Genomic DNA, 9,211 nt, shown 5'->3' with positions numbered 1-9,211 from the left:
TTGTTGCTATAAATATTTTTGTATTTGTTCCACATTTGGGGAGCTTTGTCTCTGTTGACCTTCTTGGGATATTTGCCTTGCTGGTATTACTGGGTCAAAGGGTATGTATAGTTTGGTGACTTTTATAATGTATTTCCAAATTATTTTCCAGAACATTTAGGCTAATTTATAGCACCATAAAAAATACATCAGTGCTCTTGTCTTTTCACAGCTCCTTCAACATTTACTGATCTGATTGGTAAATAATAGACATTTTTTAATCTTCTTGGTTTTTCCTGTGTGGCTAGTTAGGTTAAATTCTTTTGTGTGATTACAGATCTCATTTAGGAAACTCTGAAGTATTCCAGGGTTTGGTGTGATCAGCTGAGTCATCAGCAAACATGGGTATCTGGAGGCCCTCACCTTTTATGAAGAATCCTTTTTATTTAGACTCTGTACTGGACAGCCTCCATGAGGATGGCAAGTGGCTTTGACAAATATGTCTCCTTCTTTTGTGCTTTACTTGATGTGAATAGAGGCTTGTCAAATAAAGTAATCTCTCTCAATACATTTTCAAGGAAGGAATCTTGAAGGATTTTGAATGTACGCATGGGATACAACCTGGTGGAGGAGACAAATACTTTTTTATAGTCAACAATGAATAACACTGTGGGATCTTCTTGTATTCTTTACATATTTTAGTCAGTTGAGACTGCAACGTACGGTCTGATTTTCTTGCATCACTCTCATTTCTCTTCCCAATTTTTCCTCCACCTCTCTTACTTGATTTTCAAAATCCTTTTTGAGCTCCTCCATGACCTGAGGCCATTGCATATTTATTTTGGAGGTTTTGGATGTAGAAGCTTTGACTTTTAGGTCTTCCTCTGATGGTATGCTTTGTTCTTCCTCAGCCTAAAGGATGGAAGAAAATACCTGTTCACCAAGAAAGTAATCTTCTATAGTCTTATTTTTTCTCCCTTTTTTGGGCAATTTCTCAGCCAGTTACTTGACTTCTGAGTCCTCTGTCAAGTGGAGGGTATACTCTAGGGACCTGAAAGTTCTCAGTTCCTCCAAGGTGGCACAATCAAGGGAGAGGAGTTTACTCCTCTCCTGGCCTGTGCTCTGGTCTGTGAGCAACCACAAGTACTCTTCTGGAACTGGGAGTAGGATTTCTTCTCCAGAGCCTCCACCAGCTCCACCAAGCTAGCGCTCCTCCTCACCTCGGGATTGCCACACAAGACTGAGACTCAGATTGGTGGCTCAATTCCCCCAGGGTCTTTAGGCCCAGAGCTCCAAAAGCGGATGCTGTAACCCCAGTGGCTGCCACTGCCCTGGGGCTGGGACCAGAACCAGATAGCATTCCCTTCTCACCCAGCTGAAAGAGCTTTCTTACGGATCTTTGAAGCTATCTTTGGCATTTGTGGATTGAGAAATCTGGAAATTGTAGCTGCTACCTGTGATTCCACTCCCTGAAGCCTGTTCCAGTCCTGTCTGTGCTGTGCAGCGAGGCCAACGCTGGGCTGTGCTCTGCTCTGAGCCTGATGTGATAGACCTTTCCTGTCGGCCTTCCAAGCTGTCTTGGGCTGGAAATCTCTTTCACTGTCATTTTGTGGCTTTTGCTGCTCTAGAATTTGTTTAGAGTAATATTTTACAGGTATTTTATGGGCTATTGGGGGAGAGCTAGAGTAGGTCTGTCTTTCTCCTCCACCATCTCGGTTCTGCCCCCATTTGTTGATTAGTCTTACAAAAATTTTATAGAGATGGAAAAGTAGGTATATGGGTCAGTAGTTCATATTTTTGTACTTGCTTTAAAAAAGTTGAAGCCTGTTTTTTTTTAAAATGTTTCATAGTCTTCTTCTTATGTATCTTGAGAATTGATCCCTTAATGCCTTTCAAAATTATACAGCTACCAGCATACATCTTCTTATTTCTATTCTATCTGGGCTTACCCAGATGCTCTTGCTCTTTTTATTTTATTTTTTTGTGTGTGTGCTTTTTCAACTTTGTCTTGTGGCATATAATAATGACATAAATACAGGGTATCCCAAAAGTCTTAGTGCAGATTTAAGCTATTAAAGCATACTTTTGCACTAAGACTTTTGGGACATCCTGTATAGCACTTAAACATTTACAAGTATTTACAAACTCTTATTTGACGCTTTCACCAACCCTCTGAAGCAAATACTATAGGTATTATTATTCCCATTTTACAGATTAGGAAATTGAGAGTCAGATTTAGTGACACCTAGGTTGCATAGTAAACATCAGAGCTGAGTTCTGAGCCTTCTCTTTGCTGCATTGCTACCTCTCATATATAAAACTGGGATGTTATGATCCAAATGTGAGATTTCATTGTCAATTAATTAACAAGCATTTATTACAAGTCAGGCATTGTGTTCCTGTTCTCAAGAAGCTTTTATTTTATCAGGAGAAAGAACAAGTACATAAACAGGCATAGTATGCAAAATAGGGGAAGGGACCAGCAGCTAAGAGAACCAGGAAAGGCCTCAAGCCGAAGGTAGAATTTGAGTTGTCCTTGAAGGAACTAGAGACCCAAAGGGAGAGAGGCGAAGAAAGATAGCATCCCCGGCTTGTGGCACAGCCAGTGTAAAAGATACAGATAAAGGAGAGGGAGGGTTTTGTTTCAGCAGCACAGTCAGTCTGGATGGATTATAAGAGGATAGGGAAGGGAGTAATTTGTAACAAAGCTGGATGGCATATTGGAGCAAAGCTACGAAGCATTTTAAATGTAAAAAGTAGTTTAATATCTGATTTTAGAAGTAATAAGGAGTTATTTGGAAGAGCAGAGGTTAATTGAGCTCACAGGGGAGAGAAGTAGAGGTTGTGATATGGTCAGACATGTGCTTTAGGAAAATCACCTTGGTGGCTGCATAGATTGGAGTGGGGAAAGACCAGGGGCAGTGAGACCAATTAGAAGGTGATTGCAATAGAAAGCAAAGGGTGGTAGGGAGAAAGGGACATATTTAGAGATGTTGTAGAGATGGATATGACAAAATCTGGGTACTGACTGAATATGTCAAAGTGGTGCCCTTGACAGAAATAGAAAAGCTTTGAAAGAGTTTTCAAGGAAAGATAATGAATTCTGTTTTGTACATGTTGAGTTTGAGATTCCTATGGGACATTCATTTTGAAATGTCTAATAGGCAGGTAGTGATGCAGGACAGGAGCTCAGGCTGAAGACTAGGGCTGGAAAAATAGATGTGTCATCTTCATAGAGATTATCATTTGCTCATAGTAGCTAATGAAATCACCAAGTATATAGAGTATAGAGAGAAAAGGACAGAGCCTTGAGCCCTTGAAACTCACATTTAGAGTGTGTGATATAATGAACCACTAAAGCAGACTGAGAAGGCGCAGTTAGACATGCAGGAAAAGAACCAAGAGAGGAGCAGTGTCCTGGAAACTGTCAGAGAAGAGGATGCTTATGGGCATCGGATGTTATAGAGAGATCAAGAAGGATGAGGTTGGACAGATTATATGTTAACCTTGAAAAGGGTAGCTTCAGTTGCATTTCCATCTCTCTCTCTCTCTCTCTCTGTCTATCTATCTATCTGAAATGGTTGGATCTAGTGAGGATTTTTTTTAAAGGATGGGGAGACCTGAGTATGTTTCTAGGTAGGGAAGGAAACCGTAGCTATGGGGAGAGATTAAAGATTAGAGTGAGGGGGAAAATGATAGTGGAGGGAATCTGTTGAAGAAGACAGGAGGAAAGCATTGTTACTGTTTTAGTAATCTTGACTCACTCTTTTCATTTTTCATGTTTTTCTTTCTAATTTCATACTAAAATGCTTTCAGGATGATCTCGCTTATTTAAGTCCTTTAAATATTTGTTTCCCTCCACAGATACTCACTGTTTTATGTACCTTTGTAATTTGCCACCATTTTCCTCTATAGGATTTTATAAATGTTTATATTCTAAACTAGTGTTGTCATGAGGGCCATATCACTTGGCAAGGAGATAGTGTTTGCTAGCTGAGACAGTTTCTAGGTTCTTTTGAGCTCCTCCTTGTGGCAATTAAGTCATACTGGTTAAATTTTCTTAAGAAAATGGTCTTTGTAATTGGTTTTTTAAATCTATTTTCTTTTCTTTTTTTGCATCAACTACTTCTTTAAATAGGTCAAATTGAGGTAGCCTCAATTGCATGTTCATTTTTGTTCTTTATTCTAATTTTGATCTTTGCTTTATAATTTGCTAACTGTACCCTGACAGCTAATTTGGAAATGACTCCCACATCAGTACCCAGCTATTTCTTGTCTGTTAAAATATGATTAATTTCTTTTTTTCTTGGTGATGCTTGCAAGGCTCACTGCCTCCCACTTCTCTTTTTGAAGATGATATATTCATTAACTATGGATGTGACATTTCCATATAGTCTATAAGTCTTAGGTGCTGCGATGGCATGCAATATAGGATCTTTGGCAAAATAGGATCTTTTGCTGTTTTTGTTTCAGTATAAAGTGCCTCTGATTAAATAATGTGATTGAAAAACATCTTCCCCACCCTCTAAAGGGCCTGCCTATTAAGGGCAGTTTGATTAGGGAAGATTGGTAGGAAGGCCCACATCTTGTGTTAATGAGGCACTGGTTTTCAAAGGCTGGGATGCCCTCTGGCTCTAAAAAAGGTACAAATACTCAGAGTTGAGGTTTTACTTTGGGGCTCACTGAATGAGTTTGGCCAGATGAAACTCTGGGAAGCCGCTAAAGAGCCCCCTGGCTTTGAAATCCCAGATGTTGGTGCTTCCCTCTCTGGTAACTATGGTCAGACAGTTGGACCCGTCTGTTGATTTGTGATATATGTATTGTTTATGGTCAGATAGCTGACAGCCACTTTGATTTTTCTGTATTTTCTCTGAAGTTCAAGGTGCTTTTCCCTGAACTAGGTGAATGAAATATGTGCTTGATTAAAGGAGACTGTTAACCCCTCAAAAGTTGCCTTTCCTTTGATAAATGCAGCTCTAAGAACCTGTTAGCAGACCCCACTCTGTACGTTGGGGTGCTTACCGGTACAAGGGATTCTCATTTCTTACTCTTCTACCATGTTCTGCCATCCTTCCCTACGTCCGCCTTTACCCTGAAATCACTCTGAAAACATCGATTTGATTTGGAGGCTCCTGATTCAAACAAGCGCTGGCAGGATGTTCCATCTCCTCATCCCGTGGTACCTCGGTTGCATTATCTTCGGGGCTGTCTTCTTTCCAATGTTTGGCTTGAGCCCTGCCATCCAAGACAGGCAAACGGCCCATGAAATGCTTCTTCCCCACGAACTGCCCATTCCTTTATTTTGGTCCCGGAGAGGAAAGGAGAGCCGCCCTCTGATCAGGGGCAGCTCCCTTCTGTCTTCTGGTCCGGTGACCGCGCCTTTGGGGTTCACGGGGCGATGTAGCTTAGCCCCGCGCTCCCCTCTTCTCTCTCCGCCACCATCACCGCCCAAGTGCTAAGGGGTCGTACAGGGGGAAGGGCCATCTTATATTTCTGTCTTCTGCCGCCGGGTCCAAAAGAATCCACGCCCAAGGGTCCCATCTGCTCCCGCTGCTGCCGTCCTGGCAGAAGCTCCTGCTGGCAGCGCCTCCTCGCCCGCACGGAGAGCTTCAAACTGGGCCTCAGGCCTGCAGCCGGGCGGCTAAGGCTCTCTGGAGCTGGCACCTGTCTGACCCAACTAAGAGCCTGCAGCGTACACAGCACGACAGGTCCTTCTCCTTCGTGTCTGGTGAACGTGGCCGGGCTCTGTCATCCCTGTGTCAGTGAACATGCCCTGAGAGGCCTGAGGCCTGAGCGGGGTCTGGGCTCCTAGGCCCGCATCCTTAGGGGCCCGGACGTTGGGACGGTGGCACAGCAGGGGGCAGGGCCCGGGCCTGCTGACTCCGATGCTCACACACCCTCCTTTACGGTCTGGGAGCTGGGGATGTGGCTGGGGCAGCTCTGGGAAGGGCGAGGGGGCCCGGGAACGAGGCCCGCAAACTGCGCGCCCACGGGAAAGAAACGGAAGGAAGGGAAGGAGGGAAGTGGCCTGGGAAGACCCAAGGGAAGGAGGAAGGAGGGAGATTTTGGGGACCGAAGGCAGGACAAAATGGAAACGGGCACGGCCTGGAGTAAGGGCCGGGGCACGGCGGAGGCCAGGGGCCGCGGAAGCTGGGGCAGGGCCACCTCGGAGGCCGGCACTGATGACTTGGGCCAAGGGCTAGCTTGGCAGGGGAAGGGAGCTGCTTGCTCAGGAAGGCGGCGGCCTGGCAGGGGCGGAGGAGGGCAGGACACAGCCTAGGGAGGTCGCCTTGCTCGGAAGCTTGGGGAAACCGCGGGAGAGCAGGGAGCACGGAGGGAGGGGCATATGGGAGGAGGGGGAGGGGCACATGGGAGGAGGGGGCGGGGCCTAGGGCGGGGGGGGGGGAACGGGCGCTCGCTCGGAGGCCGTTGGCGGCGTGCGCTCCTGGTGGGCGGGGTTGCTCCGGGGGCCAGTGACAGCCAAAGCCGGCCCCTGACGAGCCCCCGGTGTAGCCTTCGGGCTCCGCCCCCCGCCCCGAGGCTCGAGAGCGCGCCCCCCACCCCGCGCCTTTCCCGCCGTCTGGACTGGTCAGGCTAGGCTCGGCCACTGGTGAGGAGCCCGGATCCTGGGTGGGGACCTTCTCCCCTGAAGCGGAGAGGCCGTAGGGGAGGGGCCGACGTGGGCGGAAGTGGAGGGGAAATGGGCGGGGGCGGAAGCTGGGGTGTTGGGCGGGGCGGTGGGCGGAAGTTGGGAGGGGTAGGAGTAAAGGAACTAGGTTGAGGCTGGGAGGAGCGGGGGTGGGTAGGGCCTCTGGGAGCGTTTGTAACCAGAGCCGAGGCAGATGGGCAGGAGGTGGGTGTTGGGAAGGAGCTTCGGGTGCGTGTCCGCCGTGCGCGTGCGCGCGTGTGTGCGCGCGCACGCAGGCTCGGTCCCGGCCCCTCCATCCGGCAGTGCCCCCGTGCACCACGTTCCCTTCCCCCCTCCCACGTTTAGAAGCCAGGGCGCCGCCCCTGGGCGTGGCCTCAGAGATGATCCAGCCCCATCCGTGCGCGTGACTGTGGCAGACGCGGAGGCCCCGGAGGAGCGAGTGCGCTCCTAGGCCGTGGAATGGGGGCTGCTTCTGACCTGGGCACACGTTCCCCGGCGCCTGACGGCCGCTCTCCGTCCGCTGCGTGAAGCCTGGGCACGACCCTTAGGGGCAGCCCAGCCGCGGCGGCCCCGAGAGAGCCCCGTGAGAGCCCCGTGAGACCCGTGAAGACGAGCGGTGCTGACTGAGCTCGGAGCTCCGCAGCGTCCCTTCGCTCGGGCTCACCGCCCCATTCCCGAGGCATCCTTAGCTGTGGGGGAGGCGCTTTGCCTCGGGTCACGCAGCCGGTAAACGTCCAGGGTCCTCCCGACTCCTAGGCAGGCGCTCCGTCCGCCGTGCCCTGTGGCTGCTGCTCTGAAACCCTTGGTCACGTGGTCACATGGCCGGGCAGTTGTCGTATCCGACTCAGCACCATGCATGAGAAACACTTGTTGCTTGTGAGGATGATGACAAAGATGATGAAGGAGGTAGGGTCTGTCTCCCTCCTGGATTAGTGCCCAACTTCCGGTCTCTTCCTCTGCCCCATTCTACGTGGGCTTACTCTATGTCAGGGCGATTGTTCTAAACCTTTTTTGTGTCATCTACCTCTTTGGGGTCTTGGTGAAGCTATGGACCCCTTTTCAGAATAATTTTTTAAAATTTCATACTGGAAAGAAATTCTAAAGCTAGCCAAAATAAAAATGTATTTTTTTCACCATCCAGGTTCATAGACCCCCCTGAAATCTATCCATGGACTTCTAAGGGGTCTGCGGAGCCCAGGTTAATTGTTTCTGCTCTAGTCATCTTTGTTAAAGCAGAGATACAGTGACATTACTTTCCTAGTAGAAAACTGAAGTGGCTCCCCAGGGCCTGCAATGAAGTCCATACTCTTTAGCTTGCCGTTGTTATGTTTCAGCTAAACTAGATTACCTGCTTTTCCTCCAAAATAGCTTTAGTACTTCCTCTCATCAATCAGTCAATAGTTTTTATTAAGTTCCTACCATGGCACTTGCTGGGGGAAAATGTACACATGGCTATGTTTAAAAAATATATGAAGTAAGTACAAGGCAATCATGGGAGAGGTGCTAGCAGCTGGGTTTGCAATCAGCAAAACCTTATATAGTAAGTGGTTCTTGAGCTGAGCTTTAAAGAAAGCTCTCATCATCCCTTAATGTCTTTGTTTCATACCATCCCTTATGTCCAGAAGGCCCTCCTATCTCTACTTGTAAATAACTGTATTTCAAGGCCCAGCCCAAGTGCCTTCTCCTTTCCTGGTCTCTCTAGCTAGAAAATCAATTCATTCAATTCAGGAAGCATTTATTAAGTGCTTACTATACAGTAAGGGAATAAAATTGATGAAGCACCTACTCTTTGCTAGGCACAGTACTAACCACTGGGGATACAAAGAAGGGCAAAAAATAGCTTGCCTTCAGAGCATACAGTCTAATGGGAAAGACAACATGCAAATAATCATGTACAACGAAGATGTAGTCAGGATAAAGATAGTCAATGAAAGGAGGGCACTAGTATTAAAGGGGATCAGGAAAGGCTTCTTGTAGAAAGTGAAATTTTAGCTGGGACTTGAAGGAAGCCAGGGAAGCCAGGAGATGGAAATGAATGAGGAAGGAGGGAATTCTAGGCCTGAGGGACAACCTGTGGAAGTGCATGGAGTCAGGAGATGGAGTATCTTGTGTGAGGCCCAGTAAGTAGATGAGTGTTACTGGATCACTGAGTATGTGGAAGGGAATAAGGTGTAAAAAGACTGTAAAAGCAGGAATGACCCAGGATTTTGATTTCCCAACAGATTTTATATTTGATCCTAGAGGTAATAGGGAACATCTGGAAGTTTATTCAACAAGCAGGGTTCTGTGTGACATGGTCAGGCCTGTTTAAGGGAAGATCAATTTGACAGCTGAGCAGAGAGAGGACTGGATTGGGAGAGACTTGTTGCAAGGAGGAGGTCAAGAGAGCAGGCTATTGCAGTGTTCAGTTGTGGAATAATGAGGGGCCTGAACCTGGGTGGTGGCAGAATCACAGGAGAGAAAGAAAAAAATATATATATATATAATATACGGGAGATGTTGTGAAGGTAAAATTGATAGGCCTTGGCAAAAGATTGGTTATAGAGGGTGAAAGAGAAAGAGGAATTGGGGATAACACCTAGG

General features: G+C 47.3%; 1 protein-coding gene across 4 annotated transcripts in view; it reads left to right on the top strand.

Annotated features, from left to right (window-relative positions):
- The first annotated feature begins 6,379 nt into the window (after window positions 1-6,379).
- HAGHL (hydroxyacylglutathione hydrolase like) overlaps window positions 6,380-9,211 on the top strand; it is a 28,109-nt gene continuing 25,277 nt past the window's right edge. The window contains exon 1 of one of the 4 annotated variants that reach the window (XM_072601319.1): window positions 6,380-6,589. The gene's annotated coding sequence lies outside the window, so the exon portion shown is untranslated. Of the gene's footprint in view, window positions 6,590-6,972; window positions 7,535-9,211 lie in introns of those variants that run through there. The other 3 variants (XM_072601311.1, XM_072601328.1, XM_072601334.1) reach the window with 3 other exon arrangements.

The sequence above is a fragment of the Notamacropus eugenii genome, chromosome 1 (genome assembly GCF_028372415.1).
Source record: "Notamacropus eugenii isolate mMacEug1 chromosome 1, mMacEug1.pri_v2, whole genome shotgun sequence".
In the NCBI taxonomy this organism is placed as follows: Eukaryota; Metazoa; Chordata; class Mammalia; order Diprotodontia; family Macropodidae; genus Notamacropus; species Notamacropus eugenii.
Note: the sequence above shows the minus strand (reverse complement) of the source record. Positions and strands in the feature narration are given on the sequence as shown.